General features: G+C 36.2%; 1 long non-coding RNA gene across 1 annotated transcript; it reads right to left on the reverse strand.

Moving 5' to 3' along the window:
* Positions 1–201: 201 nt before the first annotated feature.
* Positions 202–20,935, reverse strand: LOC122101108. The gene is made up of 3 exons (XR_006146309.1): positions 20,860–20,935; positions 19,026–19,028; positions 202–223 (listed from the first exon to the last, which is right to left on the reverse strand). It is a non-coding gene; the product is annotated as an uncharacterized LOC122101108 (long non-coding RNA).
* Between the last annotated feature and the right edge of the window lie 2,524 nt (positions 20,936–23,459).

Here is a 23,459-nt window from a genome sequence, read left to right on the forward strand (position 1 = left end):
AAGAAAGGTGAGAGTGGCTCATGCCTGTTATCCTAGCTATTCAGGAGGCTGAGATTTGAGGATCTCAGTACAAAGCCAGCCTGGGCAGAGAAGTTTGTGAGCCTCTTATTTGTATTTAACCACAAAATGTCTGAAGTGGAGCTGTGGCTCAAATAGTAGAGTACTAGCCTTGAGAACAAAAATTCAAGAGCAAGGCCCAGAGCCCTGAATTCAAGCCCCAGGACTGACACAAAAGGAAGACCATCCAGAATGTATGAGGAGAGAAAAAGACAGAGAGACAGAGAGACAGAGAGAGAGAGAGACAGAGACAGACAGAGACAGAGAGAGAAACAGAGAAACAGAAACAGAGAGAGAAACACAGAAAGAGAACCAGAGAGAGTGTGGTGGGAGAAAAGGGATGAGGAAGAGGAAAGGAGGAGCAGTAAAATAAAAAGAAGAAAAAGAAAAGAATAGAGGGAAGGAGGGAAGGAGAAAAGAAGGGAAGGTGAGTATGAGTATGAGAGATGGGAGAAAGTAAAAAGAAAGAGTATTGATTCAGTAAAGAAAAAGATGCTTATACTGGAATACATACCCAAAGAATCAATCGACAAGTAATAGATTGTAAGACTTCATGTAAAAATAAGTAACAGATTTGATGTGTAAACATTTCTCTTCTTTTCTTTTTCCTTTTTCTGTCTTTGTCAGTCATAGGGCTTGAACTCAGGGCCTGGGAATGGTCCATGAGCTCTTTTGCTCAAGGTTAGCACTGTATCACAGGGCCACTTCTGGTTTTCTGGTGGTTAATTGGAGATAAGAGTCTCACAGGGCCGGGCGCTGGTGGCTCATGCCTGTAATCCTAGCTACTCAGGAGGCTGAGATCTGAGGATCGCGGTTCAAAGCCAGCCCGGGCAATTTTAATTGGGAGTTTTTATTAAAATGCTAGTATTTGGAAGTGGACTCGTATTCCAAAGAACTTGCAGTCTAATACTTTTTTCAATAAGATGCACACAATATTTTAATTTAGTCTTAAAATATGAATTATTGTATTAAATTTGAAGATTCCTTAATTTCAGAACTTTTTAATTGATCAAAGTAATTTGATAAAAACAGACATACATCTTTTGTCTAGATCATATTTATGAACATAAAATTATCATGCACCCTTGTTCCAATAGATGAGTATCTGAGGAAAGTCATGTTTTTTAGATATTAGAATGAAATTAATTTAGCTAAACATTCAAATGCACTAATGTGTTATTTGCATTTAAGACAATAAATTAAGCAAAAAATAGATGTTATGATAACACATAAAATCCTTCTCAGATGCAACTAGTAGAAAATAAATTAGAACCTCATAGAAGTGGCTCATGAGAGACAAGGGTCAGGAAGTGGTTAAGGAAGGAACTTGCAAAATACCTGAAACTTTTCTGTTCAGTTGTTTGTCTTCTTTCTGTTCATCAGCTCCAACACTTTTTCATTCTTCCACCACTTCTCTGAAGCTGGAGTTTATAAGCAATCCTACATAGCGTTCATAGCATAGTGTTCAAACCAAGCTGTTAGCACCCATGTCTCAATTCATAGTTATAATTTTAACACAAATATTGTCGAAACTGGAATCTTCCCCCCAAAATTTCAAAATGAAATTGGAAATAGACTACAAAACATGTAGGCCCCATGACAAACCAAAGGAGTTTGGTCATATTAGAAAGCTCCACACCAAAGAAATCATTACCACAAGGAAGATACACCTACAAAAGGAAGGCAAGTTTTTTGCAACCTAGTCACCAAACAAAGGATTCATTTCCAGAATATATAAAGAGCTCAGCAAAATCAAACACACACACACACACACACACACACACACACACACACACACACACAATCCAATTAATAGAGGGGACATTGAACAGACAGGTCTTCAAGGAATTTCCCCCACACACACCTTTTTTTTTTTTGGTTGTTTTGGAGTTTCCTGGGATGATACCGAAGGAAAAGAAAAGCATTGTAAAATATATTTAAGAGGTCGGTGCTACTGGCTAACGCCTGTCATCCTAACTACTCAGATGGCTGAGATCTGGGGATCTTGGCTCAAAAGTTCACGGTTCAAGCCCCAGTAATGTCTTCCTAATATATATATATATATATATATATATATATATATATATATATATATAATATTCATATGAATATTACACAGTAACTTAAGACAGATATGTGATATATTGTTAAGTCAAAATAAACAAGCAAGCATCCTATTGTGACTGCCAAAATAAGTATTCAAGTTGATAAGCCCTAAAGAAAACTAATATACAAATATAATCATGAGCTGGGTGCTGATGGTTTACGCCTTTAATCCTAGTCAGGAGACTGAGATCTGAGGATCACTTTTCCAGCCAGCCTGGGGCAAAAAAGTCCCCATGAGATTGGTATCTCCAATTAACCACTCAAAAAGCAAAAACAGAAATCAAAAACTGGCTCAAATTGGTAGTGCACTAGCCTTGAGCAAAAGAACACAGGGACAGCAGGGCTGGGAATGTGGCTCAGTGGTTGAGTGTTGCCTAGCATGCATGAAGCACTGGGTTGGATTCCTCAGTACCACATAAACAGAAAAAGCAGGAAGTAGGTCTGTGTCTTAAGTGGTAGAGTGCTAGCCTTGAGCAAAAAGAAGCCTAGGGACAGTGCCTAGGCTCTGAGTTCAAAGCTCAAGACTGGCAAAAAAAAAAAAAAAAGAGCTAAGGGACAGCATCCAGGCCCTGAGTTCAAGCACCATGACCAACCAAAATAGATGATAGAGAGAGAGATACATATACATATATGTATAAAGATTGTGTTAGAGTTTTGATGTCAGGATCTTCCTCCCTCCATCTTCCAGTTTGCTTTAGTTTCATTACATATTGTAGTTAGCATAGAGAACCATAGAAAATGAGTAGAGGTGATAGATAATGCATTTACTATACTCATTCATTACCTGAGAATATAGGCAGTGGTTAAAGGGTGTCAGGAGAAGAGAAGAAACACATTTCCTAGAACTTTATGAAGCTGTCAAACTGGTCAACGATCATTTGCTAAAATGTACAGGGAGCTTCTCCTTGGTCTCATTTTTATTGTTTCTATCACCTGCAGACTTGGCCTAACGAAATTATGATGATTCACTATTAGGCTGCCAAGAGGTTTATAGTGTATAGGGGAAGAAAAATCTTAATAATGTTTGGAGCTTGGGGGTCTGCAAGAAACTATGGGAAATTGCATCTAAAGGCACACTGAAATTTCAATCTCATTTAGAGAGACCCCAGGGGGACAGAAAGCTAAGGAGAAAAACATCTGATATTCAGTATTTGGAATGACAGGTCATCACCAAAGTTAAAAATGCATTTAAATAGTCCCAGTGCACTGCTGCATTAACTCAGTTTTGAAGGTCTGTTAGTAAGCAAAGTACATATTATATAAGGCCTCTTGATGTTTTCATTATTCTTCTAGGGTATCAAGTAGAAATGGTTTCCTGAAAGAGTAAGTATGCTAAATACTTACAAGAATAAACCAAGTAACAACTGTTCCATCTCTTCTGGGTGAAGAACAGTATTAACATTCAAGAGGAAATGAAGTTTAGAGAAGCAACTGAACTTTCATTGGGTAGGGAGAAAATTCACTTTGTATCACCTCTGCTGGAATGCCTTTTCAATGACTCCTTGCCTAGATAGAGTTCTTAGGTTGCTCTCCTTACTTGACTGTTCTTAATTCTACATTAAGCAAAAAGACAAAGGATTTACTTTAAGTTTCTCTCGTAGGCAGTATTTGATCATAAATCTCACATGCATTCAGTATGCTAGTATAACCCTATTAGCTCTCTAAAATTACATTGAATAAAATGGAAAGGGACAGAGAAATTAACAACAGGATAAACAAAGCTGAGATAGCACAGAAGATAGAATCTCAAGGCTATGAATAGTCACGATAAACCACAACTTTGGAGGTATAGCCACTATAGAGTAGATACAGGACATGGAACCTAGAAAAAAGAAGGGGTCAGTAGACTGGAGGGAAAAGTAGAATCACAGAAGAGAAAATACAAACAAAAAGTTCCCATTCTTAGAGCAGTAGCCTCCAAATTATTGTCACAAAACACATACTATTTAATTTGTCATCGTATATTTTTAAATACAGAATTTAGTCGTATGAATTGCATTGCTTTACAATGGGCCTCTGTAGGTTTTTCATCCTGCAAAAAATGAAACTCTAAACTCATCACATCCTAATCCCTCCCTCTTCTTCCATGAGTTCTTCTCTTCTTATTGCTATTGTAGAGTTGATATATAGAGGCGTTACAGTTACATGATTCAGGTAATGGGTAATGAGTACAATTCTTTTTAAACCATGTCTCTCCTTCCGTCGTTCTCTCCCTACTTTTCCCTCCCATCCCCACCTACAACATATCCAGTTCATTTTCCATGTGGTGTGCAGTGAGTATGGTTGCTGCATTTGTTCACTCTTTTTCCACCTTTATTTAATGTGCCTTCCCGTACCCTCCCAAGTGCAAACTAACAAACAAGACAAAAGAAAATGAAAACAAAAACAGCAACAATAGTAACTGAAAAAAATATCTCTTGTTTCCTTTCCTTGGAGTTCATTTCATAGAATATTATTTTATGTAAGCATCTATATCTAGCCAGTGAGCCTTTGTCCATCACTTCTAGTCACATCCTCTTTTGGTGATGGTTGTATGGTGGTGAGCATAGCTACCTTCCATGAGTTCTTTACAGTCATCTTTGCACCTTCTGTTCCTAGTATTTTGACTCCTTTAGACACTCATATTAATAAAACCATGTTATCTTTGCTCTTTTGAAATAAATCTATTGTTTAAAAAAACCTTTTGTAATCTAGTTGGGACTGCAAGTGCATAGCACAGGGCATGACAAAATGAGATTTGTATTGTGAGTATGTGAGTATGTTGGGACAGAATCCATGTACTTGCAAATGCTAACATGTTTGTCCTTTTTATCCTTCTTTTGTCGCCCTATAGATTGCTTAGAAAACGTGCTTGCTTGCATTTGGGTCCATATGGACTTTACAACAGGTAAGAATTGTTTTTTACATGATTGCTTTTGAGAACTATATAAATAAAATAATACAAAAAAGTAGTACTGCACAGAGAAATAATTGAAACATGCACTTTGAAATGTTACTTTATTCAACCAAGGAAAAAAAATAATTTGGGAGGAGTACATAAGCCAGAATAATAGATTAGGTAATAGTGTTTAAGGGAGATTAAAATAAATATCTTCTACTTTTGCTTTGTGCCAGGAAGAAACCTTTTAAAATACTGTATTGATTTTAAAGTAAGCTTAATGTATTTTAACTGAGCTAAGCGACTTGAGGGAAAATGCGACTAATGATGGATTTTTTAATAATGTTTTCATAAAACATTAAAATAGGTCTTTGTTCCACTCATCTTTCAATATGACAATGCTCCTTGCTAGATTAATCTTAAAATAAACTTGATGTATTTTAATCCTGTGTGAAGCCTTCAAATATGCATTGTAATGCATTTTAATAAAATATATAAATGATGACATCGGTGTAAACAGTTTCCTATGCATGAAGATACTGCTGAGCTCATGGCCCTTTATAAGCTGAGGCTGCCAATTGTCTGCATGCCTGGAGAGAGTTTTCCTTTCTATCATTCAGCACTCTTAATTGGTAAAACTTGGACTATCTCATAGCCTATGAGAATTTGCAATCAGAGTTTATGTGGGAAATGTATTAGCCTATTGAAGAAACTCCTGGGAAGTATCAATGAACACATGTTATAGAAGACATCATCAAACCACAAACACAAGAGAATAATGTTCTGAATACAATGAACCACTTCCAGCAATAAGGAGACTTTTAATCACTGTGGTGGCCTTCTAAGAAGTACACTTATTCCATGACATTTATGTGAAGTTGATTTTTTAAACACCTTATTGTTGACAACCTGTAGGAGCACCCCAGAAGAATTTCTAGAGGATGACCTTTGGGAAAACAGTGTAGACTGAAATAAAAGAAGAAAAAAAAACTGTGTGGTTGCAAAGAAAAGATTTATGTGATTAGGTGAAGAACTTCCCACAAAACACTGAATGCAATGTATTTGGAAGACCTCTGATCTTTATCATCATTGTGGGCCTATTTAATTGATTTGTGGATCCTGAACTGTTGGGCCAGATAAAAAGAGAAGTGCATCATTAAATCCAAGTTATGAATGTGGAGGTCAATCTGTGTATAAAGATGATGTGAACACATGGATACAGGAAAAAGATTTCAGAGTGAACAGAAATGAAGCAGGATACGGTCTCAAACACCAGGGCCACTCCTAAAAAACCTAGGGTCAAACGAGCAATGTTCTCTGTAAACAGTATAGGAAGTACTGCAGATATGTCTGATCAACAGAGTTTCGTGCAAAAAAGAAAGAAAGAAATCACCAGTAATTGTTGAAAGAGTTTTGTCACCGAAGGAATCATTTTATCCTCAGATGCTCATGGATGTTTCTCGGTATAAAAGGGATTGCTCATTAATGTGAGCTTTATGGTGCATGCCATTATGGCCAAATAGAAAGTCTGACTGGTGTTTCTCCTGGAGACACTCTGCTAGACAAATTCATTCATATACAATTGGTTTGCTCATTCCCAGAAGCTTCTTAATGGGATCACTTCTATTTTTTTTTTCCATCATAGAAATTTTATGCTAAAAGGGACTTTAGAAAAGGCCTAGTCTAACTGACTGGTGGCTCACAACTGTAATCCTAGCTACTAAGAAGGCTGAGATCTCTGGATCATGGTTCAAAGCCAGCCTGGGAAGGCAAGTCCATGAGACTCTGATGTCCAATTAATCACCAGAAAACTGGAAGTGGCAATGTGGCTCAAGTGGCAGAGCACTGGCCTTAAGCTGAAATGCTAAGAAACAGTGCCCATGCTGAGTTCAATCCCCACAATCGAAGAAAGAAAGGAAGAAAAGAAAGAAAGGAAGAAAAGAAAGAAAGAAAGAAAGGAAGGAAGAAAAGAAAGAAAGAAAGAAAGAAAGAAAGAAAGAAAGAAAGAAAGAAAGAAAGAAAGAAAGAAAGAAAGAAAGAAAGGAAGAAAGGAAGAAAGGAAGAAAGGAAGAAAGGAAGAAAGAAAGAAAGAAAGAAAGAAAGAAAGAAAGAAAGAAGGAAGGAAGGAAGGAAGGAAGGAAAGAAAGAAAAGACCTCATCCATGCTTCCTACTGTAGGAAGTGTTACTCTAATACTTCTACAGGCCAAAACCATGGTACTCTCAAGTCATTGGCTTTTCTTCATGTGACATGTTAGAAAGCTCAGGGGTGTGTATGGTCTCCATCTTTAAAAGCTCTAGTTTTATATCATAACTTGACATGAAAGAAAGCATATTACACACATGTATGCAATGGTTCAAACAAGTTAAACATAACAGGATGAAGATTATTGAAATGCTTCTCTAATGTAAAAAAATATAAATACAAAACTAGTTTGAACTTTTAGTTTGGCCAACTTGAAGTAAAGCCGTTTAATATTATTATTTTTTTTTGGTCGGTCGTGAGGCTTTAACTCTGGGCCTGGGCGCTATCCCTCAGCTCTTCAGCTCAAGGCGAGTACTCTACTGCTTGAGCCACAGAGCCTCTTCCAGTTTTCTAGTGGTTTATTGGAGATAAGAGTCTCATGGATTTTCCTTGCCCAGGCTGGTTTTAAACCATGATCCTCAGATTTCAGCCTCCTGAGTAGCTAGGATTACAGGCGTGAGCCACCAGGGCCTGGTTCTATTAAAATATTTTTTTAATGAATTGTATAACACAAAGTTTTTACACAGGTTTAAAACTGTGAACTTAATATATATCCTGTTACTTGTAAGATTAAAAAGCAACATACCAACATAAATGAAGTCTAAGTAGAAAATTCTTGTTGAATCCAAAGAACAAGGTACAAATGAGTATAATTATGTGATTCCATATGAAAGAAGCTATATCCTTAGAAGTGAAAGTAGTCTATTTGTAGAACAGCAAACCAGAAGGTGAATTTAAGTGTTTTATTGTCTTGGTATAGCAAACCACTGGAGTATTTTTCTTTTCTAGAAGTAGGATGGAAGACAAAGACATAATATTAAGATAGGAGTAATAATTGTATGATCAATACCAGAAATCTGTTGAAGTGGAAGTATGTTACGGAAAAAAAAAAACAGAAATGAAATCATATTGAAAGAGTTAAGGAAAGTTGTCATAGGAGTTGATTATGTATGTGTATATGTGTGCCTGTGTTATTGGGGTTTGAACTGTGGTTTTTACTAATTGAACCGTGCCTCAGCACTTTAGTTTTTCAGGTATGACCTTGTACTTTTGCATGGGGCAGACTCAGACAAGGATCTTTCTACCTCCATCTGTGAAGTAGGTGGGATTACAGGCATATACTCCCACACTTGGCTACAAGATTTTATAAATAAGGTTGTTGGAAATGTTCCCTACAAAATCAAAATCAATATAAGTAGCAATAGAGTGAAAAACTGAAACTTCTGTTTCTGGGAAGGCACTCTCTTCTATTTACTCTGATATAAGTGTAGGAAGTGATAACCCAGATCTATTGCTAACAGCAGACAAAAACAGCAGCAAGATCCTCAAAGTGAACACCAGTCCTGAGTAGAAATAGAAAGACCCAAAATGATTGACTTTATAGTCAATTAGAGAATTTAGAGGCTCAGAATTTCTTTAGTATGCCCACTATTAATTATTAGCCTAGAAACAAAGTTTAAAATATTCATATTTGGTTAATGATTTTATTGTTTGTTTGCATCAAACAAGACCTTTATCCAACTGTATAGACCCATTGCAACAATGATAATGTACAAGTCATTATGTCGAAAAATGAACTTAACAAGTTTGGTGAGGTGGGAGGGGAGATGGGAAGGGATGGGAAAGGGAAACAAAGGAGGAGGCAACAATGCTTGATAAGAAATGTACTCATTATCTTGCCCATGTAATTGTAACCCCTCTGTACGGTATTTTCACATTAAAAAATTTAAAAAGATGACCTTTATCCAAGGCAAATATCATAGTTTGTATTGAATTTAATCTATGTATCTCTATAATTTCCTGAAGTATATCTTGCTTAAATCTAATTATAAAAACTTACAATAAATCTCTACAATTTTTTCATTTGAAAAAGGCACCAAATACATATCCTCCACTAAGACTTTTCTATCTTAATCTTTGTGTATCAGATACTATTAAAATGTGTTCTGAACAATCTTTCATCAATTGATAGTCATTGTGATGGGTTAACTGACCCCAACAGAATAAGGAATAAAGTGTTTTGATTTAAACCCCATTATTACTGCATCTAGAATCACACACATACACACACACACACACACACACACCCTCACTTTAGAAATAATCCCTATTCTAAGCAAGTTAATAGGGTACACCATTTATATAGGGAATCACAAAATTGCATATACACAGCCTCATAGAATTTCTATGCAAAGACATTTTCTAAATTGCAATCCAGTAATTTGTGATTTAAGTGACAATATCTCTTCAAAAATTACTTAGAATACAGTGTATCCCCTCAGTTGGTATGCATTTATTAGATTCATTTCTGATTCAAATAGCTCCCAACTTTAAGAGGAAAAAAAATCACTTGGATGTATTTAAAAGCATCCCACTCCACTACCATTTAAGTGCTGGATACTTAAAGCAAGTAAATTCATTACATTTTTCTTTTTACAGATATTATGGGTGTGAACAAACGAAATGCCATTCATGAGGTCAGATTGGAAACAAATGTGATCATCCTCATTTTGCAAAATAACAGAAACCTTTGGTCTTCAGTTTCAGTACATGACTGTTTTGTGTCTGAGTGAGGGACACATTCTTGATAGTTTTATTAAAAGGGAAATGTTGAGAATATTCAGATTCAAAAGTCTAAAATTAAATGGACGTCATCTTGATATCAGATTATGCACCTTCAGTCATGGGAATAATGCATGTGAACTGTTCTGAATTTTAAGAATGTGTAGTAGGACCCACATTTGTAAAAAAGCTAGGTATTTCATTTTACCCACCAATTTTGATACACTGTCTTTATTTTCAGTGCATACTTAGCCTTTGTCACAGCCTATGTGTTCCTTATAGACTCTTACTTATAGACCCTTAAACAACAAATGCAAATTTGATCATAAATTTCAGCACCCAACAAAATACAGGTTCCTCAAAGGTAGACTTAGGTAAAAGAAAGATAGAGTATCAACCTATGTTTCACATTGACTTTCTTCTTCACAGGGGTTAATACACATGTTATTTGACTTAAAAAGAGGATTTTAAGAAAATATTTTTTTCAAATAAATATCCTCATGAAATTTTATACCTGAGAATCCAAGAACTGTGAACTGAAGAGAAGCAATCTATATTTTGTGGTATTTCACTCTTCCATCACCCTTTAACACTAATCCCAGCCATAATATCTAATTTTCTTCTTCCAATATCTTCCAATATGATGGAGAACAAAAAGGTTAGAACTATTTCTATTTCATTAAAGATAAAAAACAACTTTCTCTAGTTGACAATGTAGAGCTAATTAATTGAAACAATTTTTTAAAAATTGCTAGTACCAGTAAATGGATTTTTTTCAAAAGGATAACTCTTTTGCTCTCAAATAGCTGAAAAGAAGACAAAAATACCTTTAAAATGGATTTTATCACTAAAATGTAAACAAAAGTCTTATGAAATATTTGATGTTGAAAAAAATGACAAAGTCTAAATAGTCCAGCATACATTGTGTGCACTAATAAAAAGGAATGACTTTTCTAAAATGTTTGCTTGTTTTTAACCTTCTATTCTGATTGTAGAGTACATTCAACATTCCTCAGGGCTCCTCAGTGCCAAATGGGCAATTAGATCCTGTACGAAGTAGTTTTATTACGAAACATATTTAGCAGGAAGAAAAGCAAATTGTCCAGGTCCTTCAACTAAAAAGCAGGTGGGAGGGAGTGGTTCAGTATCTGGGCTGGAAATAGCAATGCCTTATAAATAGTATGCTATCCTGAGAGGAAGCATTTACACACTGCACATTGTTTCTAATGTCTAAGCTACAAGTCAGGAGCAAAAGTCTAATCCTGAACATTGCAACAGTCCTAACTATTCAGCAGAACTACCAACAGTAAAAGAATGAAAATATAATTATGCACTCAAAGCAATTCCTGTGTGTCCAATCAGCCACAGTACTCTAGACTAAAAATATTATGAAACCTATAAAGAAATGAGCCAACATGAATGACACGCTGCCCAAAAATGAGTATACCTAAACTCATTAGCTGAAACACTTACCCTATTAAAACTGTGAAGCTGGGTGCCAGTGGATCACATCTGTAATCCTAGCTACTCAAAAAGCTGAGATCTGAAGATAATGGTTCAAAGCCAGCCTGATCAGGAGTGCCCATGAAACTCTCTTACTTATTTTTAGTAATTTTAATTGTAAAGGTGATAAACAAAGGTATTAGTTACATGAGTCAGATAGTGAGTATATTTCTTTTTGAACAGTGTAACCCCCTCCCTCATTTTCTCCCAGTTTTTTCCCTCTGGACCGCCTGCCCCCCAGGTTGTAAAGTGCATCATGTCTAGTGAGTATCACTGCTGAATTAGATCACCCTTTCTTTGTCTTACTGTTGTGTTTACCCTTCCCCTCCCCAAATCAGACAAACTTACATACAAGACAAAGGATACAGAAACCAAAACATCCACAAAAGGGAAAAACAAAACAAAGAACCACTAACAGTACAATAATAATAATTTTTGTCTTATTTTCAGCTATTTGAGAGCAAAAGAGTTATCCTTTTGAAAAAATCCATTTACTGGTACTAGCAATTTTTTTTAAATGTTTCAATTAATTAGCTTTATATTGTCAACTAGAAAACGTTGTTTTTTTATTTTTAATGCAATAGTTCTAACCTTTTTGTTCGCCATCATGTTCAAGATACTAGAAGAAGAAAATTAGATATTATGGCTGGGATTATGCATTAAAGGGAGATGGAAGAGTTAAATACCACAAAATATAGGTTGCCTTTCTTCAGTTCACAGTTCTTGGATTTTCAGGTATAAAATTTCATGAAGATATTTATTTGAAAAAAATTGTATTTTCTTAAAATCCTCCTTTTAAGTTACCAGGTCCCAATGTATTTCTTTTTCTTTTACCATCTTGTGTGTTTAGTTGTAGATTTTAGGCACATTCTAATTACCACAAATGAAGGAAATCATGCAACCTATGTTTCTCTGGGACTGGCTTACTTCACTTAACATAATTTTTTCCAAGTCTTTCCATTTCCTTATCAATGGTTCAATATCATACCATCGCCAAGATATGGAATCAACCCGCAGTCCCCTCAGTGGACAAATAGATCAAGAAAATGTGATAGATAGATAGATAGGAATTTGAAGTGTTCTTACGATGAGAAAACACAAGAACTCAATTTTTGATTCAAACTGTGCTTCGTATCAACATCAAAGTATTCGGTATACATTCTCCCCTACGAGGAGAATTCAATTTAAAATCCTAAATTGATTTTCTTTCTGAAAGTAGATGGTCTAATTTATGATCATTTTTTCTGCTCTGATTGTATGATGCTTTCCACTTAGTATGTGCTTCAGATTATTGTAATTATATGCTTATGAGTCCATTTCACTGGTAAACCTTCACCTTTCCACACATAAGTGCTCCTGTCTCATCTCTTCATTGTCAACGCCAAGTAACTTGCCTGCACAGCATGATCCAAAAATATTTGTGGAGAAAAACTAACAAATCAAAATGTTTCATTGTAGTGGCTCATTTGCATGTATGAAACCAAATCTTTGGCTTCATCATGGACAATTCCTAGACAATAAAACCTTTGTGAAAATACATTTATTCGAGTCAATATATGGATGAGGTTGAGGAACCACAGCAGTGATATCTGTGTGAGTACATTTGTTACCAATATTGTTGGTCATGGCACCATATTGGTGCTCTAATTTATGATCAGCCCATTTCTTTTTATTTGTAGCATCATCGATCTCTCTTATAAAGCTAAACAAGCTAGATGCAGAAATAAGTCTTTTTAAATTCACATTTATTTATTTATTTATTTATTGTACAGATTCTGAGGCTTAGTTATGTCTGAGTTTTTCTGCCCAAGACTAGTGTTCTACAACTTTAGCCACAGATTCATTTTTGGCTTTTTTTTTTTTTTTGCTGATTAATTCATTGGTGATAGGAGTCTCACAAATTTTCCTGCTTAGGCTGGCTTCAAACTACAATCCTCAGATCTCAGCCTCCAGAGTATCTAGGATTATAGCAGTGAGCCCTGATTACCCAGAGAAATGAACCTTTTTTGACACAAGGACTCAAAGTCTCTTCATTATTCTTCATGAGTAACTTCTTAGGAATCATATAGATAGAAACTTTCTGTATTAGGTTGTTTTCTTTGTATCGTTATGAAAATACCTGAATAAGCAACTTAAGAGAGGAAATTTTTATTTTGGCTTACAATCTTCCAGGATTTAATATACTATAGCTTGGAACCATGTACCATGTATCATGGTATTGGGAGGTGTGATGAAAGAGAAGCTTCGTAGCACATTGGGCAGGAAACAGAACAAAACCAGAAGAAGAAGGTACTAATCAAGATGTATTAGCCCAATGACACCTCTTTACAATGACATACCTCCTTGAAACATACCCCAGCCTCCAGGCTCTTTCTCCTCTCAGTTATTTGTTAGGGATGTGTCCATCCATTAAGTCTGATCCCCCTCCCCCATGATCTAATTATCTTTAGAAACACCTTCACAGACCCACCCCAGAGATGTGCTTAACTAACCTCCTAGAAATCCTAAGGAAAAGATGATTGATTTCTTAGTAATCAATCACAAATATGCAGTAAATACAAAGGAAACAAGTCAGTATCCTTGATGCCAGTTGCATAGAGGAATTGAAAATTCTAAAATACTTTCTTGGGAGCTGAGGGAGGACAAAAACTTAAAAAGGATAATTTAAGTGATTATAACAGGCATTGAGAAGCTTAGGTATATCCATTAGCTGTGCAAACATTGCATTCTGCTGTTGACATACAGATAAAGAATGGAATTCCCACAGAATTGTAAGGCTGCGCTTATTTACACAAAGTAACAGTCTCTGAAGGAATATGAAAACAGCATGGGATTTCTGCAAGATGGTTTTGTAAGCGCTAAGCTTGCTATAAGCAAGGTACTCCATTCACATGTGTTACGATAGAAGGAGATTTAGGGAAGGCGGGCATGGGATGAAACTGTGAAATAAGCTGAAATTCTCTCAACAGAGAAGTGGAGTGGAATTAAGAAGCGAGATAGAAACAAAGGGAGACAGTACTACCAGTCTGAAGGCAGAGATGGCGAAGGAGAGCAGGACTTTCGGGAATAGAAAGAACAAGCTTTACTGTGTAAGACGTGGCAAATTGGAAAGAGAGCAGATATTTTCTACTCATGAAAAGACAAGGAAAATGACAGCTCCCCCCTTACTTAGGCCTATTGCTCAGGCTCATTCTTGACAAAGCTTGGGAAAGCCTCAAATGAAATCTCTATTTGAGAAATGAACTAAATTGCTACTCTCAAATCTCATATTACGGAGTCAGCACTATTTTACTGTCTTTATTGTGTGGGAATATACAGAGGAAAAGCACAAATGACCCGTTTATAGAGAAGGAATACCAGGAATCTAATTTGAGGCAATGCAAGTATATTGCTGGATGCTCCTGGAACATAGCACAGAGAAATAAGTTAGGAAGGAGAAAGCAAATATGACCATTATATAATCAATAACTTAAAATCACTAAAAAGACCAAACAGAGACTGAAAGGCTAACTCATAAAACATATACAAAACTGTAAAACTAAGAAAAATTGTCAACAATCAGAAAATGTTTTTTCGTCTGCATGGAATTAAACTGGTTGAATACAACATGGAAGTATGCCTAGAACACTCCAAATAGCACTCACACCTTTGAAAAATGGAACCAGAGCTTACAATACAAAAATAGAAGCATAATAAAGATGATATGGTAAAAAGAAAACATACCACACATGTTAAAAAGTAAAATATACACACATTCAAACATTGGAGAATTTGTTGAAAATTCTTGTCTAATTTTGTTGGGGTTATGCTATTGGAATAAACCTCCAGCCATTAGAAACACAGAACACTAAAATAATTATAACACCAACACAGAAATTTCATTCTTGAGAGAAACAAAACAAGTAGATGAACTACAACATCACCTGGAATTTCTACCCATAGGCAAAATTTCCACACAGGACAAGGAGGGTAACTGAGCCAAGACAGGAACCAGAAATGTTTGCACAAGTTAAGGTAACAAAAACTGGTAGTGAAGAACAATGCCCAGAGAAAAAGCTTCGGATATGTGCAAAAGGGTAACCTTAACTTTAAAGATATAAGTTACTCCTGGGTAAACGTAGATTCCTCAAGTCTACACAAAGCCAGGAATATATTTGCAAGAAAGCTACTAATAAAACAACTATCAGAGCTATAATCTACAACTGAGACATTTCAGTTCTGACTTGCTACATTTAGAGACCCTCATGGAAGACCCCCAGTATTCCCTAGAGACCACTGAAAGGCATGAATCAGTGAAATGGCTAATTTACACCTCCAGAAGAAGTGTACAACAAGACCCACAAGCATCAAAATGATCAGCTCATGACTTGCCCATGTCAGAAGAATTATCTAACATTATATTTTGACTAATAAACTTTATATTTAGGAAACACATTGGTTCATAGAAGTCATTCTGAAGGATAATTCCACTTTCTTTTTTTGTTTGTTTTGTCAGTCGTGGGGCTTGAACTCTGGGCCTAGGTACTGTCCCTCAGTGCTGAGGAATCAAACCCAGGGCCTCATGCATGCAAGGCCAGCACTCTACCACTGAGCCACCTTCCCAGCCTTTGTGCTCTGTGTGTGTGTGTGTGTGTGTGTGTGTGTGTGTGTGTGTGTGTGTGTGTGTGTGTGTGTGTGTGTGTGTTCTTTTGGTTACATGTTGAATATGACATTTCTCACAGCATTCATGAGGAAAGTTATATTCCCTGCTGGTGGTAATGTTTGGGGCATTCTGGGAAGCTTGCCACTTAGGACCTAGCTACAGGAAGTAAGTCACTGAGGAGATGTTCTTGCACACTACATCTAGTCTCAGACACTAGTCTCCTCTCATGGCTCTAGTCTATCTTTACTCTGTTCCCTGTGTCCACTAGGGAAGCTGTTGTACAATGCCCTCTCCACCATATTGGACCAAACTGGTGAGCAAAATAAATTCTTCCTTAAGTTGTTCTGTCAGGTATTTTGTCTCAGTGATTAGAACAGCAACTAATATATTCTTTATAAAACTCTCTGCCCCCAACACTCCCACTTTTCCTCATTAGTAACATTTTGCATTAGTGTGACACATTTCTTAAACTGATGAATGGATTTTAGTCATCAGCGTTTTCATTAGAGTTCAATTTCATCTTTTATGTGCTGTGAGGGTTATAGAAACGTATATTCACACATATCCAGATTAATAGTATCGTATAGGACGGATTCACAATCTGCAAAGCGTGTGTATTTCCATCTTCATGACCCTTGAATGTCATTGAGCTCTCTGCTGCCTTTACAACCTTCTCTCTTCTTTTGTTTTTTATCTTTCCTTCAGTTGGATTATGTCCATTTTAGAGAGGGGTAATTGCTACACCTTCATAAATATTAACGTTGTATTCTAATCAGCTTCGCCCCAACTATCACACTCCTTCCATGCTTCCCTCTGAGAAAGTGTCCCCAATAGGTTCTCTTGTTCTGTTATAGATATGAATAGATTTTTTTTTTGTCAGTCATGGGGCTTGAACTCAGGGCCAAAGCACCATCCCTGAACTTTTCTTCTCAAGGCTAGCACTTTATCACTATAAGCCATAGCTCCACTTCCAGTTTTTAGGTGGTTAATTGGAGATAAGAGTCTTACAGACTTTCTTGCCTGGGCTGGCTTCGAACTGCAATCCTCAGATCTCGGCCTCCTGAGTAGCTAGGATCACAGGCATGAGCCACCAGTGCCCATTTGAATAGATTATTTTGACAAGCCTTTTCCTTACACTCTTTTTTTATTAATAAGTGTTTTTTATTGTGAAAATACCATACAGAGGGGTTACAGTTACATGAGCAAGGTAATGAGTACATTTCTTATCAAGCATTGTTGCCTCCTCCTTTGTTTCCCTTTCCCATCCTGTCTCTCCCATCTCCCCCTCACCCACCAAAGTTGTAAAGTTTGCTTTTCAACATAACATCTTATACATCTCATTGTTGCAACGGGTCCACTTGTATCCTTATTTAAACAATTTGTTTTCTCCCTTCCCCTCCCCAAATTATACCAACATCAAATACAGTGAACACTGTCACCTAACTCTGACTTTGGGGTAACTCAAACTAAGATAAATGTATGTGTTACAAAAATATTGTGAGAAGACAAACCAGACAAAATAGTAAAGTTCTGAATGAAAATAAGCTAGGATGATAATTTGGAGTAAAAGATGGTTAGTATGTTGATTCTCATTTTCTCATTACATTAGCTTCTCTATATGTTGAATGTAACTCAAGTGTTAATAAAGCAATAGGATAGTTTTAGTAGATATCTTTATAGGATGACCCATAATTTGAAAAAGTCAAACTGGAAAAAAAATTAGCCATATTCAGATCTAGTCACACACATTTGTAGATTTTTTAAAAGCCATTAGAAAAAATGGTTCCTATCTTGGTTAAATTAACAAATTAAGTTTTTAAAATCAAAAGCAAGACTGGGATAACTTTCTTATGTTTCCCATGCCAATATTCTTTCCACTGTATAGTCATGCTTCATCCTCACAGTTAAACAGAATTGCATGTAAACAGCTTGACCAGATTTTGAAAACAGGATATAAATTCCATTACAGATTTGACCCCTTTCCCCATACATCTTATGAATCACATTAAAACTGGTAGCTGCTCAAAAGTGTCAGAATTCATGTGATATGAATACCACATGTGAAAACTAACCAAAGAGAAACTAAAGAGAAATGCTCTCTGAAAATTACGATGGAAGACTCCCAAATCACTGCCCACCTCATTTTGGGGGGTGGGCACTAATATGATATTCTTAAATAATATTTGCATGATTGTTTATGCATCAAAATGGGAGGGGGAGATCTAATTCAAGTATCACTCTATAGGAAAGAGTCATTCTCTTCTGGACACATCAGAAGGTAATTCACTGATCAAAGAATGAGACAAGTATGCATGCATGATGGATCAAAATTGAGCACCAAGGACATGCTACCTTAAAATGTATCGCTTTTATGCCCTTCGAGCAAAGAGCACTTCTCCAGTGTTTCTTTCTATCGACTCCACCGGATTAATAAAAGCAACCTCAGTATTTGACAGTATCTGATTAACCAGTAGGCTCGGTGCCCATATATCCCCATATATCAGGCTACTCATGATATGGCATCTATATCAGGCCCTGTTCTCCTAAGCATTTGTTTCAGCCTTTGCTTTTGTTGTCAGAAATATGAAAGCTGGATGCCTCTAAAAGATGATGATATTTCTGATTTCTTTCTTTTCCTTCACCCACTCTTGTCTGGAGCCAGTAATGAGGAAAAAGGAATAACCTGTGTCTGTTTCTCAGGTTGTGAACCTAAATGGAAAAGAGTTTTATTCTGAGGGACCTGATTTCCAATGACTGAAACTTGCAAACTTTGTCTATTTTCGTATCAATCTCATTGACCATTCCAGTGCAGCATTCTGAGTTCCATGCCTTAGTTCTGTACTTAGCTTGTGATTCTAGGTCACACTAATTCATATAGGATAGGTTCCCCTATGATTAGTTACCAGAAGAAATATAAAGAATTTCAACACCCATATTGGTTTCTCTAAACTTGTATGTACAATTAAGTTATTCTTAGCCATACTGGTGCTGGAGTGAGTGTTAGGAATTCTGTTACATGCTATGCCAAGTCAACATGCTTTTTGAGGGGTCATATTGCAATATGAACATGCCTGCAGGTCCGTGTCCTTGAAAATACTTCAATAATGAAAAAATACCTACAACAGGGAAGTACATCTCCTTTTTGGTCTATTTACTGCATAACATATAAAATGACAAATTTATTGTCATTTGAAAAGGTACAAGCCAAATACAAATAAAATCTATTGCATGGTCTGTTAAAATGATTTATTATACAAGTGTGCCAGAATGTAAATTAATAAAAATATTTTTAGGTTCTTATGGTATCTATTGTTATTTGTCAACTACTTAAAAATTTTAATTTGTGATGATTTATTTTCTTTACTCCAACTAAATACTGTGATCTGCACCTAACCCAAAGAAGGTTTTGTGAATTATTAAAATATAATGTTCAGATCTCTCCAAACCAGATTTTTCCATGATGTCTAATTATATTTTGAGGAAGAAGTTATTCTATTACAGCTGTAACTTTCAACCATGGATTACTTTCTCCCCATTTTTGATTCTCATAACAAAGGAGTAGAGCATATGTGTGCTACTATATCAAAGTTGTAGAGGCCAGAGATGTTACTAAAGATGAACAGGGAAACGAAAATCTGCACAAAGGATAATCCAGACCAAATATCAGGAGTGTGGAGATAGAAAAACTCTACCTGAGAGGGAGTTGGCATAGAATTACAGATGTGTTCAGACGTGATCTGGGTATAAGGTCATCAATGGATGACTTTAATGCAAATTGATTGATGATGTTTTTAATTTAAGTACTGTGTTAAAATCTGACATCATTTTCTCATAGGAAAATTTGGGAGCATAATAATTCCATTAAAGGAGGTTAAGTATTTTTAAGATACTTATCTTGACATATATTTCCCAACATTTTTTAAAACCTGTCACATTACTTTGTAACCATACTTCATCTAATTAGTCCTAGAATATGTTTTAGTTTCTTTTATAATTGATTATGATTGTGTGTGACATTCTTACAACCTGTTTTAAATACAGAGTACACTCTTCTGGTTTCTGATCTATTCATGTTGGCAAGCTGCCTATTCTACCCATGATGCCATTCTGTACCAAGTCCTCCCAGAAGTCTTTCTACCAGATAACAGTCTGCTTTTTCAGCCTAACATAAGGTTTTATTTAACTTTAAGTAACTTTTTTATTGTCAAGGTGATGTATAGAGGGATTACAGTTACATAAGTAAGGTAATAAGTAACTTTCGTGTCGAACTTGTTACCCCTTCCCTCATTTTTCTCCTACCTTCCCTTCCCTCCCAACCACCCCCCATGCACTCTTTTCCCAACATTCCCCTAAGCTGGACAACATGAAAGAGTTGAATTTTTCAAGACTTCTCTTCATGAACATGGGACTGTGGGCTAAGAAGGTAACACAATAGATAGATTTCAGTAAGGCTTGGGTTTTTGCAGTTCAGACCAACTGCATGCAGTGAGTATAAATTAATACACAGAGGCTTGTGTTACCTTGTGCCTCAGCCAACTTCTACCCTGTGTCATCTACGCTCTTCCTAAATGCAGGTGTCGCTGTCCATAACCAAGTCAAAGTGATTTAAACCAATGAGGATTTTATGAAAGGATATAGGGGCTTGGGAATGTGAATGTCCTGCCAGCTCTTCCATGGTGGCTCATGAGTCTGTAATACTAACTACACTGGAGGCTATAGCAGAAAGAGCTTGTAAATTGAAGGCATACATAATAGAATCACCACAAGATGCTATCTCTAAAACAAAGTCAAAACATAAGGGCTGGGGGCATGACTCAAGTGGCAGTTTGTGAGCCCCTGGGTTAAGTAAGCCTCACAAGCCTACACACGTGCATACTCGCACACGCGCATGCACTTACACACACAGACACACACAGACACACACACACACACACACACACACACACACAGAGGCTGACTTTGCGTCTCCATTTGCCTTATGGGAAGTTTCTCAGAGCCTGGACTTTTAGTGCTAAAAGTAAATTTGAGAATATCAAATAGTTTAGTTCATTGCAGTATTATTCACCATAGCCAAGGTGTGGAATTCCAGATTCCCCTCCAGTGAAGAATGGATTAAGAAAATCTGGTCTCTCTCTATATATATATATATGCAATGTGATTTTACTCACCCATTTAAAAGAAAACATGATTTTGTATCATCTGTAAAGAAATGGAAAGACCTAGAAAAATTATGTTAAGTGAAATAAGTCAGACCAAAACAGCCTAAGGATGCTTGTTTCTTTTTTTTGGGGGGGGGAGGGAAGGCCGGTTGTGGGGCCTGAACTCTGGGCCTGGGCGCTGTCCCTCAGCTCTTCAGCTCAAGGCTAGCACTCTACCACTTGAGCCACAGCGCCACTTCCGGCTTTTTTCTTTTTTGCTTATGTGGTGCTGAGGAATTGAACCCAGGGCCTTAAGCATGCAAGACAAGCACTCTACCACTGAGCCACCTTCCCAGCCCAAGGTGGAAGCTATATTCAGCTTATAAACTTATAAGTAAATATATTGGATGGTATGTAAGGGTATACAAATGTATTATCAGAAGTATGGTTGATTCAACAGAGAAAATATAAATTCTTCAAAGAGCAAAATCAAAGTTCAACAAAAGAAACAGCAGGAGGCAATTATTAAAAGGAATGGAGTAGGTCAAGAGGAAATGGGTAGATGAATGCAGAGAAGAGGGGAGAATGCATTCAAGAATTTAATGTATACCCTACAAAATTAAGAAGAACGAGGGAAAAAGTAGGTAAGGGAAGGATGGGTGAGATTGTTGAATGGGGTGATTTTGTTCAAGATGCGCTGTATTCACAAACTGCTTTGTACAATGACTTAAAGATAATAAAATTATTTTAAAAATCAGGGACAAAGAGATCTCTATACGTACACTTCCAATATACCTGTGCTGATTAACTTGTGTGATAGTTATATACTTAAACATTATCATATTACTAAACCAAAAGTGAGCAATAATTATTGTCATACATTTTTAGACTTTATAAATGAATGTTTGGAATAAAATATGAATAAGCAAGATCACAAAGTAAACACTAAACCACTTTAGTGCAAAGAGGCAGGGATAAGAGTTGAGACTGAGTTTTTAAGCAATTTATTGAAAGCAAATCTTAATCTCACTAAAGAGTTGAGAGTAAGATGCCAGATGGAAGGTTTAGGCCAACATACTCTTGGCATTAATTCTAAGATTACTTACTAGAAAATGTTCTACTTAGTTTTGATGAGATGTTATTTTTCAAATATGATGCCAAAATGAGATTTCTCCTTTTTTCTAGATTTTATTGATGACATGATTATCCTACCCACATTAAAAAATATGGAGGTGGACCTTTATATTCTATCTTCTAGAAGATAGTATATATATGTGTAATATGTATTATATAGAATATAATTTCATTATGGAAAATATTTAAGAAGTAATAACCTATAATATTAAGTTGTGGAAGTGGCGCTGTAGCTCAAGTGGTAGAGCACTAGCCTTGAGCTGAAGAGCTGAGGGACAGCGTTCAGGCCCAGAGTTCAAGCCCCACCACCAACAAAAAACAACAACAAAAAAAAACCAAAATATTAAGTTGCTGATATATGTTTGCTGATTTTAAGTGTAAGTTGACAACTGATAAATTACGTTTTATTTCCATTGGATTTTCCAATATAAAAGCTAATGTAAGTTCCATGACCAGAAAAAACTAAGAACAAAAACAAAATACTCAATGATGTCTCAGGAGCTATGATATATTTTACGGACTCTACTTTGTGCCTGTGTTAACTTCTGTTGACCGATCATGGTCTTTTTCTATCCAGATTTAATGATCTGCTTCCATTTTTACAACTCAAATATTATTATTTTCTGAAGCTAAGCATACAGTCTATTATAATCCAATTTTGGCATTCTTTTTGAAAAGGTGACTGGTTTTTCTGTGTGTCTCTTTTAGCTGTTATGCTGTTCCCCTCCCCCCCTCCCCGAGATTTTGGAGACATCTTATATTTTTCTCCAATTAAGTATCAAAAATCTGGAGGTGTTGGTCAAGTAATAGAGTGCCAGATTTGATTCCAAAAGCTAAGACTCAGGTCCTGAGTTCAAGCTCTAGTACTGGCACACAAAAAAGTATGTCACTTACACATGTAATACCAGTAGTACTTTTCTCATAATCTATGGTACATAGATATTGCCAGGTGGAAAAGGTGAGATGGAATTTATTCTCCTTGAGGAATCACAAATTATTTTCTTCTTATTTACTTTTGTTTTGTGTAAGTAATTTCAAGTTATACCCAGGAAGTCAAATTATTAGAATGAATTCAAAACTTTGTGAAACAAGACACTATGCTGGAAATGAACTTTACAACTTTGTGGGGTTTGGGGGGATGGTGGAGGTTGGGGAGGGAAGGAATAGTAGGAGAAAACAAAGGAGTAAAGTAACAA

Source organism: Dipodomys spectabilis, unplaced genomic scaffold (genome assembly GCF_019054845.1).
Source record: "Dipodomys spectabilis isolate Male_0828 unplaced genomic scaffold, ASM1905484v1 ptg000018l, whole genome shotgun sequence".
In the NCBI taxonomy this organism is placed as follows: domain Eukaryota; kingdom Metazoa; phylum Chordata; class Mammalia; order Rodentia; family Heteromyidae; genus Dipodomys; species Dipodomys spectabilis.